Consider the following 20,485-nt stretch of genomic DNA (forward strand, 5'->3'; position numbering starts at 1 on the left):
CGAAAAATATAAGTGCAAAATCTACATTGATCCGGCAATGGCTAACAGAATATTCAGAATTCACTTATGATGGAAAAATAATATTCTGCAAGATTTGTAGCAAACAGGTATGTAACAATAGCTGAAATATATAAATTCTATTAATTTTAATGAGTAGGCCTATAATATTTATACATTGACTGAGCTATTCTGAGGTATAATTCTTTTTAAGACCACTACACTTTAACCTTTTAAATTCCGATAGTTAAAGTATTTGCAGGTCATTAAAATTTTGATTGTTCGAACCCACTAACTTTGTGATAGAAATACGGCAATACAACAATTAGGATTTTATTTTAATTCAGTTTACTTTACATTTTTAGATTTCGCAAGAAAAGAAGTGCCACCTAAAGCAGAATGTGCAAGGAGCGGCTCATAAGGCTAAAGCTCAGCAGAAAAATCAACTGCAACAAACTTTACTAACACAGCTTACTTCATCCAATCTCAGCAGCAATTTTTATGCTGATTTAACCAGAGCGTTTGTTGCTGCTAACATTCCCTGGAATGCAATTGAAAATCCGGTTTTAAGACAGCTTTTACAAAAATACTGCAAACAAAATATCCCATCTGAGTCGACCCTAAGAAAAAAATACTTAGACAGAATATACAATGAAACTTTAGCTTCCATTCGGGAGGATATAGGTGATTCTTACATATGGGTCTCTGTGGATGAAACCTCAGATCCTATGAATAGGTATATAGCAAATATGGTAGTAGGAAAACTTAGTCCTGATGGACCTTCGATTCCACACCTCGTATGTGTTAAGGAACTTTCGAAAGTGAATAGCCAAGCCATTGCTTATTTTGTAAATAAAGGCCTACAGTCTTTATACTCAGGTAATATAGACGATTCTAAAGTTCTGTTGTTTTCTACTGATGCTGCCTCATACACGGTTGCTGCAGCTCCACTTCGTAAAACATTTTATCCTAACCTCACGCATGTAACCTGTCTAGCACATGGCCTTCACAGGGTTTCTGAAACAATCCGGAATGAATTTCCTCTTGTCAATTCGTTTATTTCTAACACAAAAAATGTTTTTGTAAAGCCCCATCCAGGATTTCAATATTCAGAGAGAACTTTCCAGATATCCCACTCCCACCTCAGCCGGTTGTTACACGATGGGGAACCTGGATTCAGTCAGTGGTGTATTATTCTAAGTATTTTAAAGAAGTGGTCACAGTTATTGATAAATTACCTGAAACTGATAGTGCAGCGTGTGTGAAAGCAGTGAAAGATTGTCTGAATGACTCACGAGTGAAAAACGATATTGCCTACATAACATCAAACTTTTCTTTCATACCTGCAAGCATTGAACAATTAGAACGTGAAAAACAATCTCTTTGTAGCCAAATAGCAATAGTAAAGGAAGCTCAAGTGAACATACATTCTGCTTTGGGCGAAACTGGGAAAAAAGTTAAAAATAAGTGGGACAACGTATTAAATAAGAATGTAGGATTTTCATTGTTGGAAAAAGTATCAAGAGTGATATCGGGGGAAAGTGTAAATGTTCCAGTAAGTATTGATGTTTCTATTGTACCTAATTTAAAATTTGCGCCTCTCACATCAGTTTCGGTTGAAAGAAGTTTTTCTGCTTTCAAAATGATTCTCAGTGACAAAAGGCAAAGGTTTACTGTGGAGAATTTAAAAAAATTCTGGTGGTGTACTGTGCAGATAATTATAATAAAGTCTGAGCATGGAACTGAATTTCAATAACTTAAAATGAGTAATCTTGATATCAATAATCATTATTTCATTAGTTTCAATATATTAAATTTGTGCAGCTCTGTTTATAAATATAATATAGTATTCTTTTTTAATGTTTAAACATACTTTTTTGTGCGTATTTTAGTGTATAACTAAAAATTTCAGTGAAAGAAATAAGTATGATACCTTGATGTGCCTAAAATGCCTATTTTCATTAAAATAGAGCCTAATTTTACAAATTTTGAGCTTATTTTAGGCGCCTAAAACTGCAATTTTTAGTGCCTAAAAATCCGATGTCTAGTTATCACAACGAAATGAAGGGGGGGGGAGGTGTGTTTCAGTGAACTTCATACAAATGAAGGAAAGTAAATTTCCGTTTAATCTTCACCAAAGCGTTAAGTACGTAATTATGACTGCGTTGCCGTTTTGTGGTTTAGAGAAAATATCTCGATTTTTACGAAGAGAACTTTGGCGGCCATCAAATTATTCACCGCTTTTATCATATTATTGTTTAACAATATTACGAAACAAAAACTGTCATAAGGGCCATGACCGACAGGATCAACTTTGCTGTCTGCGCATGCGCGGACTTGGTTAATAAAAACCTAAACTAACCAAACCTAACCTTCATATAATATGCAAGATGTGTAACCGGAGCAAGAAGGGATCTTCTTGATTTGATCTGGAATGTACACAAGAAAATTAATTCAAATAAGGAACACGCTGCACTGCATGAGAGGTCTGCGCATGCGCCAAAGCAAAACTGTTCCTGTCGCGAGACCCTCACCTAAGCCACGTAATCTACTCGCAATATTTACGTAAATACATCTTGTCGCTAACAGTGGTGCTATCTCTCAGTAATGTTCAGAACGAAGCAGATAGAGAGAAAAAGAAACAAATTTCTCCTTTTAATGACGCCACAGATCAACGTCATGTCCTTATGTTGGTGACATTGTGTATTTAGCTCAATTTGGTCGTAACCGTAACGGCACGGTTCAAAGCTACCGTAGCAAATTCTCCAGTTCAGCTAAATAAATAAATAAAATAATACCGTTAAGTCCTTTCTAACTGTCCACTTTCAAAAATTTCAAATCACTTATACAAACTGACAAAAAATAGTGTAATATTTACGTCGTAATGGTCTTCTTCCTGCTGTTAATCCTTTGGTCACTGTTCAAATATACTGTATGACTTCAGTAGAGGCAGACTTCTAAACAGTAAACATTTCAGCTAAATTGATTAATATCTGGCATAAAAAAAGTTCGTGGAGAATCAAGAAAAATAAACTTACGTAAAAATGGATTTCAAAGTAAAATGAATATTTATGTAAATTAAAATTCTCCTCCGCTACATTCATCTAGTGACTTCAGAGAGCCAACTTTAGAACAAAAAGTTACTAGATTTGTAATTAGAAATTTGTAAAAAAGAATTCTTTGATGAAAAAATAATTTTGACAGCTCTTTAAATGTCTTACAGCCTTAGTTTAAAAAAAATTAAATATATTTTAATCAGAATTGAGCCAAATCCATTTTGTTTATGGAAATATACATTCTAAAGAGAGAAATAGCCAATAAGAATTTTTTCGAAAATTTTCATGATTTTCAGTGGAGTCTCATTATCTTTCTACCGTGTGTTAGGCCTAGTGACCCGTTACGGTCTCATACCAACTTTTAGTATTTTTTCTAAAGATAGCCAGCCTTTAGAATGGTGATTAAAACTCTGAAGAAATACGCAAGTTCGATCATACTTTAAAGATGTTTCTATCGATTAACCCAGTATGTAAATGTGGCCCGTAACAGAAGACTTTTCATTTCTTGAAGAATGTCCATATTTTTATTTTTATTCAGTTTTGTATAACCGTCTGTTTTTTAATGTATATTTCCGTCAACATTTTAAATAAATTTTCTCCTTGTAATAGGAAAAATCATTTTCATTAAAATGCAAAATACCGTACTGTTTTCCAATTATTACTACATTTTCCTGTACAGTAGGGGACCTGAAGCATTACTTCTGACAAAATTTAAATATATTGAAGTTACAGCAATTACCAAAATTTTCCTGAGAAACAAGAGTTTTCAAAATTTACGAGAAAATTTCAAACAAGTTTGTTATTTTTACCGGTAACCACACTTCCTCTGAACAATAGTTAAAATTAAATTTAGACATACTACAGTCTTAGCTATTACTATAATTCCTTCTCGTAGCAGTACAGGAAAAAAGAACGATGTTCCGAGCTGTGAAACGCGTCCGCGCCGGACGTGTAATCCCCTGGGAGGTCTCATTCCCTACTGGTAATCCTGCTTCCACGTCGCATCGCCCCGTCCAGGGATTCCATCGGCCTGCCTGCAAGCCCATGACGGCCGGCCTGCACACGTCTATTTATTTACAATAACCTATGTTATCATTGTCAAAGCAAGGGAAATCAGAGGCTTGACAATACTGTAAGCCAACAATACAGGATGGCAACATGCTCCTAGTTTGAGTTGAATTACGTAGGTTCAAATCCGAACGAAGGACGACAAAGTCAAAAGAAATGAGACTTGAAACAGAATGGAGTGTATTTATATTATCTAAAATTGATCAGAGTTTTAGGAGAAATTAAATGTTACATTCTTTCTCACAAAAAAAAAAAAACCTGTCTCCTCACACTTCTCAGACGTTTCGGGTAACTCTTCCAGGAAAAATACGAAAATGGAAGCATAAAATCCTAGCATTAATAAGAAAACTGTAAACTCACGCAAACATGATCTTTAATGCTTGCAGGAGAAAACCTGGACAAAAATGTTACTGAGCGACGTAGAAGAATCAAAAGATCGACATACTTTAAGATTATTATTTTTGCTCCAAAATCGAAAGTATATTCTAATTTTAAATATGTGTCACCGAACAACATACTGCTTAGAGAGATCCACATCATAATTTGCATGAACGTGTAGTTTGAGTGTGATCCCAGATCACATATAGATTGCTCATTCCTATGTTAAAATCGGTTGCACTTTGAAGAGAACAACCGCCAGGATCGCCACCCGTCCACCGTAAACGAACACGAGATGGCAGTACAGTCGCTAATGCAATTCAAATGGGAGTTATGACATGACTCCTTATGTAATAACTACTCGTAGATGGCAGCATAGTAAATCTGACAAGCAGAGCAATCCGGGTATATATGATCTAGGATGTGACGAAGTGTTATGGAAAATAGCGTAAAAATTCCCTTAAAAACATTATATCTTTACCTGTACAAAAACACAGCCGAAATGTTTAAGGGAGAAGGAAAGAAACATATGATTTTGATTGGCATCCGGATGAAGGCGCTATTTGCTACTTTTTGCGCATTCTTAGTTTTCAACTTAAAATTACGAAAATACAGAGTTTTAGAGCTTCACAAAGAATATTTTCACTTATCTTTCTAATTAGTTACTTAACGATCCTGTACCACAGTCATTTTCAACTGCTGGTTCTGTGACGTCACAAGTCTCTGCTTTCGAGCTTCTTGAGAGGGGAAGCATAGCTATAAGATCAAAGTAACGGGAGTGGTAGTGGAAGGCATGAAGATATTTAAATAGCGGAGACACAACATTACCCTCCCTCACGTGCTCTACCAGCTCTGCCCCGAGAGGGGAAACGCTCTACAACGTTACAGTTTGACCAGTTAGAAATGATTGCTGTGTCAGTTACTAGGTTCTTTAATGTCGATTAAATTAGTGACATCGAGATGGCATTTGGCTAGATAAGGCCGAGAATTCTCCACGACATTACCTGATTTTCGCTTCACACTTAAGGAAAGCCTCAAAAGAAAATTCAATCAGATAATAATCAGCCCAAAAGAAAATAGAACCCATGTGCGATCGCAAATCGGGGTCAACAGACAGGCACACCTACTGCTTCAGCTACGCCAGCTGGTGATTTACAAGGAATAACTGTAATTTAAAAATTTACTTTCAGTGTATCTTTTGATTACATTACTTATGTATGAATTAATTAATTAATGTTGATGAGAAAATTCAAATCAATCTACAGTAGAATATGGAATTGAATGTACTGAATACGGTGCTGGTTATTTCAAATTACATATACCTGTGCATGAATTTGTGAGATTGAAGTTAAGGGATCAAAATTGATGAATGAACTATAAATTATAAGACACCATGCACTAAACTGTGTCCAAGAAAATGGTTAGAGTAAGATGGGAGATGAAGTACAGAAACATAACATATTATACGCCTGCGCAGTCCTGAAACCTAGCTGTTCTGACAATATAAAGATATCGTCTCTATTAGCCAGTGGTATACACGTAGTGTATAACGATTCTAGCAAACTGTATAATGTATTTTGAATAGAGCAGTCACCCCACGCAAACAATTCAAGCAGTGACATAGCTAACCTGCACAGTGGGGCATGTATACGAGCATAAGCCAATCCTGATGTCAACAAGAAGAGGGGACAAATAACAATGCCTTGGTATCAATAAATAAGCACAGATACAGCCTATTATCCAGTAATACTACCAAAGTAGTAAGAAACAGAAATAGAGATGTGACTTCTGAGTGATATTGCAATTGGTTTACTATAAAAACGTTATAGGAAATATATATGTTATAGGAAAGGTTCAGAATAGCTTGAAATAGTATAGCCCAGCGTTTCTCAGATTTTTTTGAAGTGGGGACCACTTTTTAAAGCCAGAACAGTTCCGCAGACCACCTTACTCTTGTTCTCTTCGAAAACAAATTTATCATTTTCGTAGCATATTTTAATACCAGTATACTTATATTTTAAAATTGAATTAAGGTTCGGTACTTTGGTCCTCTGTTATGAATTCGGGTGGTCTCTGGCTGGGTTACAGGCGCGGCGCCAGATGTGCAGGGAAAATGATGTCGAGAAACACCACGTATATAGTGCTTTAAATCCCTCTTTTGTTGCTGAGAGCATGTAGAGTGGGAAGTCGATAGACGGGTAGGGTAACAAATTTCATAAAATGCAGTACTGGGAGAGAAATTGAAATTCGATTGCCATGTGTCATTTTCAAACTCAGATTTTAAGCTATAGTGTGATACACAATTCGTTTGAATTTTATTTTTTCTTCTGTCTTTTTGAAGGACCACAAGGGCAGACCTCGAGGACAACAGGTGGTCAGCGGACCATAGTTTGAGAAACGCTGATAGCCAATGAGTAGACTTCGAAGTTGAGGAACATTTACTCTGAAGTTAAGTACACAGAATAATATAGTGTTTACAAAGTAGCTGGCAAATAGTTCTCTCTCCTATACGCACATCATGTTAATTGGATGGAGCAATACAGGGCGAGCAAGGAAAAAATATAATGTTTGCCTGAATGACAAACGTAAATATTACGTTGGTTAGAATACATCACATTATCGTCTCTAGGTTGTAAAAATGTAATATTATTCTTAGTTCTATATATAATCTGTTACACAGAGCAATACTATTTCAAAGGTACTTCGTAACAATTTTAGTAATAATAATAATAATAATAATAATAATAATAATAATAATAATAATAATAATAATAATACTTTATTATTAGAATATCAGAACACATACCATTTGTAACTGTACCTTGGCCTACATAAATGACAAAATAAGGAAAAACGACATAAACACATACCTAATTGAAGCGGTGAGATCAATAACCATTCAAGTCCATTTACACAAGTTTCGAGAAAAATGCAAAAAACTTTTTTTTATTTCTTATCTAATTATTATTTTTGCATGCAATTTTTCTGGTTGTTTTAGAGATCAAGGCAAAGTAGTGTACAAACTTTTGAAGTCGTAACACTTGTGGAAATATACAAAATTGTATTTAAAACTTGCAAAAGTGGACTTGAATGGTTTTTGACATCACCGCTTCAATTATAAAACGTAGCTCACAGAAATAGACTTGTTCGAAAGTAATTAGATTACGTACTATAAAAGAAACAATATTTAGATAAACAAGATTACGTACTATAAAAGAAACAATATTTAGATAAACATTTAGAAAACAATATGTTCTATTTAATATAAAACCAAATCCCGTATAAGTAAAACTCATTACCAAGAAACGAAAATAATATTATACTTAAAATTAAAATAACTGAAGTGTTCTATTTAGTAAGAATTTAATAACAGTAGGAAGTAAAAATGAAAGTTTTGTAGGTTAACTTGATAACAAAATGAAGTAAAGTGAGAATCAAATAAATTAAAATGAAGTACCGGTATCACAAATTAACAAGATTACTTATTTAAAATATACATACAGTATGTTAAAAATAATAATACTAATTGAAATTACGTATTCTAAATATCTCCAATTTATAATTTGGATTTATACCGTATAATTTTAAATATAGATACCGATAGACCTACTTCAAAATCATGTCATTATAAATTTGAGTTTATAATTAAGGATGTATTTTTTTGCCAGCAATATTGTGACGCATTTTGTCATTTAAAAATATTTATACTATAACGTTTTTTATGGAAGGAACTTAATAATGTATATTTAAAAATTTGTTCCAATTTGATTTTCGTTTTCGACATCACAATAACTTCACGTTATTACAGCCGTGGCGAAAAGGCCATGGTGCGCCGAGCCACTGTGTAAGCTGCAACGTGCGTAGCACCTATGGAGGGAGGCGGACAACCGAAGGGGAAGTTAATGTTTAGGACGTGTAACGAAGAAAGAAATGAACAAGAAAACATAGGACACATTATCATAACCTAAAATTAACTGTCTTCAGAATGTCTCTGCGACAAAGTTTCAAAATCAGTAATTATGTCACTTACTGCCAATCGTAGTTGATCACGAAGGTATTTGTCTGTCAGTCGTGATCTAAATTTGATTTTTACCATTTTCATTGTTGAAAATAATTTTTCACAAACGTAAGTTACAGCGAACATGGCTTCAATAGAGCAAGCGACAGAACGAAGCTTCAAATATTTATTTTTTTGGCAAAGATTTGAAAAGTTCAATATCTGTCAAGTCCTTACATCTAGCTTTCATTTAACGTCACATTGTAAATCTGTGAGTTTGAATTGAAAATCTAACCGCATTATTCGTACATCTGCTGTAAAAGAATCGACGTACAGAGATGATAATAATAATAATAATAATAATAATAATAATAATAATAATAATAATAATAATAATAATAACACTTAACCTTTTAATGTTTCATCAGTAACATGTAGTAACTTATAATGCCGTTTTATGTTATACAACCGTTTTCCTAGTAATATTTGTGAACAAATCATACATTTAATATGTTCATCATATTGTAAGCAAAAGAATGCATCCTCCCATCCTACTTGAAACTTTCGTTTTTTATAGAGGTACATGGTTTCGAGAGAGATATTGCGACGATACGCCACTCGCAGGTCCCAGACAAATACAAATAGAACGGAGTTTGACTCCAGTGAGTAAGAGGGTGGGGGTTGTAGGTAGGAAGCGAGAGAAAAGCACTGCGAGCCACAATGTGCTCGTGAGTCGCATTTTCGCCGCGGCTGCGTTATTACGTACGGAACTCCAACTAGACTGGAAAAAGTAAACAAGCCCTAGCCTGTACCCCCACCTCCGTCCAACACTCCGCCATCAGTTAACCTGTACCTCTCCTGACGGGACCGGAACTTCGAAGTCTACTAACGAGAAACATTGCATTTGACTATCAAAATGAAAGCATTCCATTAATTAATATTTCAACTAAGAAATTATAATATAAATCATATACATAAACTATCTGAAATAACTACTAGAAAACAAATCATTACAGAACAGTAGAACAGGTCTTCTACAAACTGCGTGCGTATTAAGAAAGCATTTGTACAGGGATATCATTTTATTTTTACTAACATTTCCTATATTAACCTGGCTATACCTTTGGATCAACGATTGAAAACCGGAAACACTGTTTGCTACCCCCCTCCACGACTGGAGTTCGATGATACTGGCGTAATATACAAACAAATCACTTTACTAGGTATAGGAGGGAAGAAAAGTAGTTCATCCATTTACGTAAACTAGGAAAAATCACGCTTTTGAGTTCGATAATTTTCATTGGGTTTTTATTGAATCAAAATACAGTACAGTATTAACAATAAGTGTTTTTACTCACGAACTGAGTTGTCCATGCGGACGTATTCATTATACAGTGTATATTATACTGTCTACAGCACATTAGTGTACACTATAGAGAATGAAGTTAAATTGAAAAATAATCATAATATGGATATTTAAACACATTTTTGAAAATGGTGGCCGTTCATTTCGATATAGGCTTCAGTTCTAAAGTTCATATTATCCACTATAGACTATTGTACCTAATTCCAATTACCAGGTTCGTACTTCGTACTAGTAACTCATGTTGAAATAATTCTGTAAATAGTCTATAAAAGATTACCTTACGTACTGTAAATTCAACCTTCATTTCTGCCCGATCCGAAAAGATAAAATTACTCAGACATGCTATCTACTGTCCGTCCAAGTGGTTATGTCGCAGGGTCGTAGAAAGGGAGGAAATCACATGACAGTTAATTATTTAACGAGGACCTTTTATTTAAGTTATTTTAAACAGTTGTATGGGTACAATATTACGTAGACGTCCAATTCCTAACAGAAATTAATGTTCTCAGAAAAGAGCTAAGACAGCCCACCCACTAGCCTTTACAGAGAGGCGAATAGAAGCAGGTGGGGGAAACCGGGATACTACGTAGGCAAATGGACGACAGTACCTGTGCAAAAATGATTCAATATTGAAAGCTCTTTCGTCAATGAAAAACGCGAACATATTTTTGGAACGTACTGTTTACTATGACCGTAAGGCTACTATGACTGTATATGCGGTCTTGGATCTGTGTGGAGGATGGTTGAACTTCATTAGTAGAAGAGGTGGGAGTGAAGTACATTCAAAAACTCAAGTACAATAAAAATTGAAGTAAAAATAAAATGATGTCCCTGTACAAGGTGTGTGATAAGTTCCTCTCAAATTTTAAAATTCTAGTAACTGTTGTTTAGTTATATAAATTAAATTTTCCTAAAACAAGGGATTAACAAATTTACGAGGTTTTCTTAATCTTTTCTGTTTCAGACGAAAGATTCCTCCAATTTTAAATGAGAAGCAAAAACTGAAATAGCCACCAGATATGAGCTATGGAGATCAGTTGTCTTGGTGCAAAGTTAGTGAAGGCATTCATGCGTCACTTGACTCCTAAGAAATGAAAGACTGTTACTATAAATTTACGAGCGCCGGTTCTGTTCTGCTGCTACGAAATGTTCAGCGTTTTCTGGAATCCTGAGTATTGAAGGATGTTCTGCTCTATGAATGGTCTTAACAGAACAGTATTTTATTATCATGAAGTAGAGTAACGCAGTTACATCAACATTGCACCAAAATAAATTAATTCCATATATCATAATCTGTGATTGAGTGGCTCAGTGCTAAAGTTGCCTAAGCCACAATTACACTCAAAAAAGGTATTGAAGTCTAAACTCAGACCTCATTCTTTAAAACTACATGATCTCAATTAGAAATTATTTCTCATTTACTCTAATCTAATATTTATCTAGTGTTTTAGTTGGTTATTTAACGACGCTGTATCAACTACGAGGTTATTTAGCGTCGATGAGATTGGTGATAGCGAGATGGTATTTGGCGAGATGAGGTCAAGGATTCGCCATAGATTACCTGGTATTCACCTTACGGTTGGGGAAAACCTCGGAAAACCCAATCAGGTAATCATCCCAAGCGGAGATCTAGTACATCTACTTTGGCACACATATAAATGATAATTTAAAATCATTTTATGCAGAAATTTGCGGCTAAAAATTTGTGGTTAAGGTAACTCTGGCACTGAGCTACTTATTTTAGCTTTTTGTTCTACACTTAAAACTGGAGGTATCTTTCACCTGAAATAAAACAAAATATAGCAACTTCATAGGTTTTTTATTCCCTTTGATTTTTAAACTACTGATTTGTAGCAATGAACAATAATATTATTATAATTTTACAGTGTTGTTACAAGCCCATAAGCGATGGTCTTCATCCATTTTGGCTATAGAACTACACCGACTATCGATACTATTGGATGATAAACTTAGTTTGTAAATGTAAAAAAATGGAAGAAGAAATGATACAATAAAGAGCTTAGTAGGTACTTAATGCAAACGAAGATAAAAACAGTTTTACGATAAACTAAATAGATACCTGTAACTGTTGGTGCTTAGTCTACGGTTTGTTAGAGTTTTGGAAACTCCATTTGCGTCATTCCTTTTCTTTCACGAGTAATAAATAATACTTTTGAAGAACATTTGACATTCCCAATCATACAGGAGGTGAATAAGAACAAGCAAAACTTTTAACTCCTAAGCAACTATCCTATTAATAAATAGTTATGATAATATGTCTCAATATTAATTATATCTGGGTAAAGGAACAATAATTATAATTTTCTGTGAAAATTAATGTTTTCGAACGACAACATTGCAAAATATTAACAGTGTTATATAACGTACAATTAAACATGTCATGCATAATGCTAGAGCAGATACTTGTAATAGTTACGCATCTCTTCATCGTCTTCATCTATCTTATTAACAACTAAATTTATTTTAATTTGTCGAAGTGCATTTCTTTACGATTTAAAGTATTTCATTTTATAGGCTAAATATTTGGCTTTCCTATAGCACGCAACGCCGAGATTTCAAACTTGCATTTTTATAAGTTCTAAGGTGCGAAATTCCGTGACATGTTAGATTAGGTTACTTTAGGCTTTTCGTAAGTATGCGAATCTGTGACAGGTTAGGTTAGGTTAGGTTAGGTTAGGTTAGGTTAGGTTAGGTTAGGTTAGGTTAGGTTAGGTTAGGTTAGGTTAGGTTAGGTTAGGTTAGGTTAGGCTTTTGGTAGGTCTTGCGTAAGTTTATACTAAATGAAGTGAAATATGCATTTCGCGTTCACTCTGAAGTGATCTACATCTTTATTTCACGTGTTAAATATTCACTTTTAGGTTATGTACACCGATCAATTATTTCTGATTTTTACCCAATATTTAATATGTTTTCAAGTCAACTGACGTCCTATTTGATTTTTTCACATTCCAAACGACATTCCTCCTGAAAATTATTACCATTTCTTTTCACTTTTTTTCTGTAAAAAGTAACCTAAGTGCCGTGTGTTATATAAAACCCAAATATTTTTTACTTCGTCATTTAACTACACTGTATCAACTACTGAGTTATTTACTGTCGAGGAGATTGGGATAGCGTGATGGTATATGGCGAGAGTAGCTAACATTTACCTTACGGTTGGGGAAAAACCTCTGAAAAAAGCCAAACAGATAATATCAGCCCAAGCAAGAATCGAACCCACGCCCGATCGCAACTCCGAATCGGCAGGCAAGTACCTCAAGCAAACTGAGCTACCCCGTTAGCTGTAAATAATTATTCTCCCCTGCATAATAATACGCAAAATCAAAAACGATTTGTGATATACGGTTTATATTATTTCATTTCAAAATATTCGTAATTAAAATAAATAAGAAAATCGTTAGAAATATTTAAACCTGAGATGACCAACCAGAAGGTTGGTTGAGTAATTCAACTCATACTTCTATTATAAACTAGAACAAGTGTCTAATCCATAAGTCGGAGCACTAATCCAAGAACTCTATATCTATAGTTAAATTGTATTATTTTTACTATCATTAATTAAAAACAACATTAGCCTTTATTAATTTAAAATTCATGTCTACTAATTTCTATTATATCACCAATTTGTTATTTCGATGAGGATAAATAATAAATACTTAACATTCATATTTGGAGTACGTATCAATCCGTATATAAAGGTATACAGTAGTGTGCTGAGGTCAATTTGTTACAAATTCTGAGAAGAGATGGAAGGTGTCAAGAGAGAACAAGTTTTGCTAATGAATCCATGCCCGGCTGGTTCCGTACGCCGCAATGAAGGTTTCTTCACATTAAGATTTGTTCGTATTATCATGCTTGGATCGTTTCTGGCACATAGCGTTTCATGCACGTCACTTGGGCGAATTTTCATATCATCAAACAAGAAAATGAACTATTCCAGCTGTATACGGATTTGTAAAGAAAAAAGTTGCATCGAACTGCTGAAGATTTTTGTGCAATTTAAATTTTATTAGGAGTAGAGGAGGATATTCGGAATAATGACCAACGTAGAAGTCTATTAAGTAAGAAACTGTAATGACAGGATTACAATAAATACCGGAATTACACATAACTTGCTATTTAAAAGTTAAATATAATAATAATAATAATAATAATAATAATAATAATAATAATAATAATAATAATAATAATAATAATAATCATACCAGATAAATCGCCTTCCAACATGAGGCATCTACAGGGACATTATTTTATTTTTACTTCAATTTTTATTGTACCTGAGTTTTTGAATGTACAGTACTTCACTCCCACCCCTTCTACTAATGAAGTTTCAACTGTTCTCCACACAGAATCAAGGCCGCATATAATAAGCAGTACTGAGTTAGTGAGTATAGTACGTTCCAGAAATATGTTGGCGTTTTCCAGTAACGAAAGAGCTTTCAATATTGAATCGTATTTTCGCACAGGTAATGTCGTCCGTTTGCCTACGTCGCATCCCGATTTCCCCCACCCGCTTCTGCTCGCCCCTCCATTAAAGGCTAGTGGCTCGGCTGTCTTAGCTCTTTTCTGAAAACATTAATTTCTGTTAGAAATTGAACGTCTACGTCAGTAGTGTCAGAGTTGTAAGCTCCAAAAGCAGTTGTGGAGCTAGAGTCGGAGCTTGAACTTGCTTATGTTGTGGAAGCACCGGAGCTCGGAACAGGCATAGTGGAGCGCTCCGCTCCGTTTAGACTGTGTCTGACAACGCTGGTCTACGTAATATTATACAACTTTTAAAAATAACTCAAATAAATGGGCCTCATTAAGTAATTAACTGTCACGTGATTTCTCCCCTTTCTACGATCCTGTGACAAAACCACTTGGACGGACAGTAGGTAGCATGTCTGAGTAATTTTATCTGTGCGGTCGGACACATGTGAAGATTGAATTTACAGTATGTAAGATACGCTTTTACAGAGTAGGTACAGAATTATTTCAACATGAGTTGCTAGTACGAAGGATGAAAATGGTAAATTGGAATTAGATGCAATAGTCTATAGTGCGATAATATGCACAAAAGAACTGAATCCTGTATCGAAATGAACGGTCACCATTTTCAAAAATGTGTTTAAATATCCATATTATGATTATTTTTCAATTTAGCTTCATTCTCTATATTGTACACTAATGTGCTGTAGACAGTATAATATACACTGCATAATGAATACGTTCGCATGGATAGCTCAGTTCGTGAATAAAAGCACTTATTGTTAATACTGTACTGTATTTTGATTAAACAAAAACCTAATGAAAATTATCAAACTCAAAATCATGATATTTCCTAGTTTACGTAAATGGATGAACTACTTTTCTTCCCTCCTATACCTAGTAAAGTGATTTTTTTGTATTTTATGCCAGTATCATCAAACTCCAGTCGTGGAAGGGAGTAGCAAACGGTGTTTCTGGTTCTCGAGCGTTAATCCAAAGGTGTAGCCAGGTTAATGTTAAAAATGTTAGTAAAACTAAAATGATGTCCCTGTATAACTACCATTGTGATTTAATTCTAAGTTTAAGACTATTGACTTGTGCCTCGTTTCATTCTTAATCAGACTTAGGCTTTGAAAAGCATCTAAGCAGTCACAGTTAACGATGTACAATTGTTTGTATGCATCTAAAGTCTGATTAGTGTAACATGTACTGTAGCTAGTCGGCGATATATGCAATGAAGGGGGGAAAGAAACTGGCCACCCTGCCCTAGTATCTCCTGGCTTAGCTGCCTCATAAGTCATGCCTTTTTAAAATCTCTTGTGGGGTTAAGACCTGTCTTCGTACAGCTGACTAAACAACAACAAACAACTGTGGTATTTTATCAGATAAATCTGCATTTGTTTGTTGAAAATAGAGCCCAGGTCTATTTAGTAGATAGAAATGTGGATGAACAATCATGCAAAGTCCACACCATCAATTTGTTTATGTCAGTGGTTGTCAGCACTCGCTGAAATGGGTAACGGGTAAGCAGTGCTTCGTAATATGTCCCGTCGTGCAGCAGGAAGAGGAAGAGAGCATACCCGCCAGCAGCCACGGATGCACCATAGTGCAGTCTCTTATTCGCGGATGAGGGACGCTAGCTAGAGTGTGCAGTGTGTTGATAACCGCTGCTTTATGCCGTCAGAAATGAATGGTGGTGACTGGATTAAATGTGTACATACAGTAAGGCTGCATGATAACAAAGGAAATAAATTATATACTGTATATATTATTTAACCATAAATACAATTTTAGAATTTCACTTGACGATATGTGTCGGACGAAGAACAATAATTTGTTTGTATGCGTCTGAAGTCTGATTAGTTTAACACGTAGCTAATCGTCGATGTATGCAATGGAGGAGAAAAAGAACTGGCCACCCTACCCCATTATCTCCTGGCCTAGCTGCCTCATAAGTGGTGCTTTTTGGTATCACTTTTGAGGTTCAGACCTGTCTTCGGACAGTTGACTAAACAACATAGTTTAATAACATGCATTATTTTCCTATTCGGCGATTTTCAACGGTATGGATATGTTATTTTTATCTATTATTTTGTAAAAATACTATACTGTTAATGACAAGTAGGACCATTTACTAATGCAATGCTATTCAAATGCAGATTTAAATATAATTTTTTATGCAAATCAAATTTTAAGCTTAATAAAATTTAATCAAGTAATAATGTAAATATGACTTCCAATCGAAAATTGTGTACACAGCAAGACAAATAGAAATGTTGTATTTACATTTGACTATAACATTGTATTACTTGTTTAATTGAATACATTTTTTAAATTATTTACGCTCAGAGATACATTTTGCATCAGATATTTTAATATGTATTTGTTTATCGAGTAAGTATCAAGATCATCGGATCACGAGCAATCCCTGGTGATCCCTTAAGGCAGCGGTGACCAAAGCGGGTGCCGTGATTACATCGTGTAATCACAGACATTCAAACGGGTACGAGGAGTTTCCTGTACATTGCTGTGCGTTTCATTCAAGTACTGAAGGCAAGCAGTAGCGGTATCATGTCGCTCTACAAACTCTGTCTCTACAAGCAGTAAGAGGTGGTTTCGTAAATAATGAGAAGGAGAACTTTTTGTTGTTCTGGCGGACAAAATGTAATATGTTTACAAAATGTAATATGTTTACTTTGCTCAACGTTTCAATTAGGAGTATATATATACATTAATTGCCACGCTGAATAATAATAATAATAATAATAATAATAATATATTATTATTATTATTATTATTATTATTGTTAACCACTAAGTATGTGTTTCTACAAGTTTCTATAATTCTATTCTACGTGCATGAATACTGATGTTTTTAGATCTTCTCCCTAGAACGATGAAATTATTAGGTTTTATTTCAATTTTAATCTTCTTAATCTTTAGATGAGGGTAATTATTTATTAGTTATTCATTTAATAATAATATTGTAGAGAAACTGATTCAATATTACGTGCCAACGAACTGTTAAACGCTAGGAATTGACAGGTCTTAAATCATAGCCAGGAAAGAGAAAGATGACATAAATAAATGTAAGAAAGTCAGCTACCTAATGGGATTTGAAATATCTCGTGCTCTAAAGCCTTTTAATAGGACAGATTTTCTCAAAAGAGAAATGTTTAAAGTAGCTTAAATAACTTGTCCATAAGAAGTTTTTAATTTTGAAAAACTACGAATTTCTCGACTAAATATCGAGAGAAGAATTTAGAAATTTCCTGATTATATTCAAGATGAATGTTAAAAAAGAAGCAAGAAAAATCGTATATTATTCACTGGCTCTTGATGACAGCAGTGACATTACTGATACAGCAAAGCTTGAGATTTTATCCGCGGGATTGATCAAGATGTTAGTACAGGAACCACCACTGGTTGTAGTTTTCATGCCAACTACCTTTCCTCCGTCTCCTTACTTCATAGGCTGCTTATCGCATGTAATCACTGCAGCTCGAGTTTTGGTCACAGCTGCCGTAAGGGGATACAACGGATTTTTGTTACGATTCGTGAGTCCCCGCCTATAACTTAAATCTAACTTTAACCACAGTCTAGTACATACAGTCACGAAGCTTGAGTTGTGAGGGTGCTAGGAACAAAAGACTGTGCCGGTACTATTTCGCATTGTCTGTAATGAGGCAATATTAGCGATCCTAGTGGTCAGCAACTATCTATGGATGCATATTTACTACGTATTAAGCTGCGTGACTGTATATACTAGACTGTGCTTTAACCTAATGACAATACAAGCACCCAGACATACATACCAAGGAACAATTCCTAACCAAGGAAAAATTCATTGGAAAAGTCGGAAATCGAACCCGAAACCTCCTAGGTGTGAACCAGCGTAGGTAACCAGTAGACCAATAAGCTGACTAAGTAAGAGGACACAGTAAAATTCATTAAAGTGATTGGAAATTGTAGAGATGTAGAAATCTTTTATCTATTTCACAGTTAGACATTGTTCATATTTCTGATTGGTCCTTCTCTTCAACAACCTGGAAATATTTCCGAAATTGTTGTCTCGTTAATAATTGTGCAGTAGTTCTAATTCTTACATGCCTTGCTCGCAGTAGTATGTATACAATAGAGTCTTCTATCGCCCACATAATATATAAAGCTTGCCAAGTACTGGTGCATGTTTAATACAGGAAACCATGTAGAGAATACGTCTGAATTAATAAATTCTGCTACACTGAATATAAAACACCAATTTTACTGTCGAATGGGGTTGTGTTTATTTGTACCGGATTTAATTTAGGTTTGTGGGTTCATTGTATGGACCATCCATCCGGTTGGCGCACACAATTTTACGATCATGTACAGCATTCTAGTTTGAACACAGTAGCTATAACGTTAAAAATATAAACTTGGAATAATTGTAAATAGCTTTAAATTCCAACGACCGTCTCTTCTCTTTGTTATATTTTAAATTTCTGTAGTACTTTACATAAACATGTTTTTCGTATTTTAGCAGTAACTATTATGTACCTCATAACATCTCAGAGTCCAATTGGAATGTATATACAGTCACTTTACTCGGTTATGGAGAATCAGAATTACTGTCTGCATTTTTATGACAAAGAGAATAAGTTGTACGTCATAATCTTCATTTCTTTGCATTACCTAATCAAAGTCATCAGTAGCATATAATTCTGTAAATTGTATACTAAACGCTGCATCATCGGATTAAAATGCATTGCTCAAAAACTGCACTGATATTTACTGTTAAGTGGTTAGGTATAGCTTACAGCAGCAAAAGTTTTGTAAATATTCAACATTTTTTCCCTCCATTATTGTATCTTGTATAATAATGACAATTAGTACGATTTAAAAAAGAATTATTTTTTTTTTCAAAATTCAAAATGGTGAAAGTTTACTGTACAGTGATGAAGCGTTTCCCTCATAACTCTTAAACTTGTTAACTTTTTCATGTTCTCTCGCTTTCATTTTATTGTTGAAATTCATGTTTACAATATCATGCTCTTTCAACTAGGTCTACATTCTTAATAAATAATATTTTTTTTTTATTTTGTGTTATAAGAATATACTGACATTTGACCATTTTTTTAAATGAATTTATTTTTTATCAGGCATTATATCAAAGATAGAGAAGTGATCTTGCATCAAATTGTAGATATGACATGCATAAATACACACAAAAACTTTCATCACAGAATATTGGATAGTTTTTGAGTTATGTTGGAAACGCTTCATCACTGCACAGTGAACTGAATTTTGAAAAATATATATATAAACATAGTAAAAATATTTTTTCATATAGCAGAAGGACAGTGTTATACATATACTAATTTTTATTATTGTACAAGATACAGTAATGGAGGAAAAAATGTTGAATATTTACAAAATTTTACTGCTGTAAGCTGTACCTAACTCCTTAAAGAGTAGTCACGTTTTCTTCTGTTTACTTTATTAAAATTGATTTCGTCGAATTATGTTTTCATACTTTAAATCTTCCGTCTTAAAAACTAACAAAAATGAATTACTGCTAACACTGAACGCCCAATTTAATATCATTTTCGACAGCATCTCCTGTTTTCAATTTTGGCATTTTTCATAACTTTAACTAATATTAATCGAAAATACATTTTAACTTTGTAACATGTTAAATATTAGTATATATTATATTATTTATAATTAATTTCAGTTTGAGTTGAGAATCCTACCGTACTGACAGAAGCTACAATAAAACTGAATAGAAAAAAATATGTTGCATTAATTAACTCGATATAAACCCGTTAGTTTAATCAGGGATAAGTTGTGTATATAACATTCTGTAATACATACATGCATCAAATCATACGTGTAAAGGAAATATTCATTCAAAATGTAGGTTGAAATTTGAAACCGATCTTCAGCTGCATATGTAAACGGAACGCGTCCAACAAAGAAATGAACAGGATTAGTCTGGTATTAAAAAGTTGATTAAAATTATAAACGTACAGAAGATACGCACTGTGACGAAATCTCGCTCTGACTGCTTACCAGGCAGTTTTTTTATTTATTTTGACGTAATTCGATGTATTGAATTTTATTTCACGCTCCGACATCTTGTTTAATTTAAACC

The sequence above is a fragment of the Periplaneta americana genome, chromosome 15 (genome assembly GCF_040183065.1).
Source record: "Periplaneta americana isolate PAMFEO1 chromosome 15, P.americana_PAMFEO1_priV1, whole genome shotgun sequence".
Lineage (NCBI taxonomy): Eukaryota > Metazoa > Arthropoda > Insecta > Blattodea > Blattidae > Periplaneta > Periplaneta americana.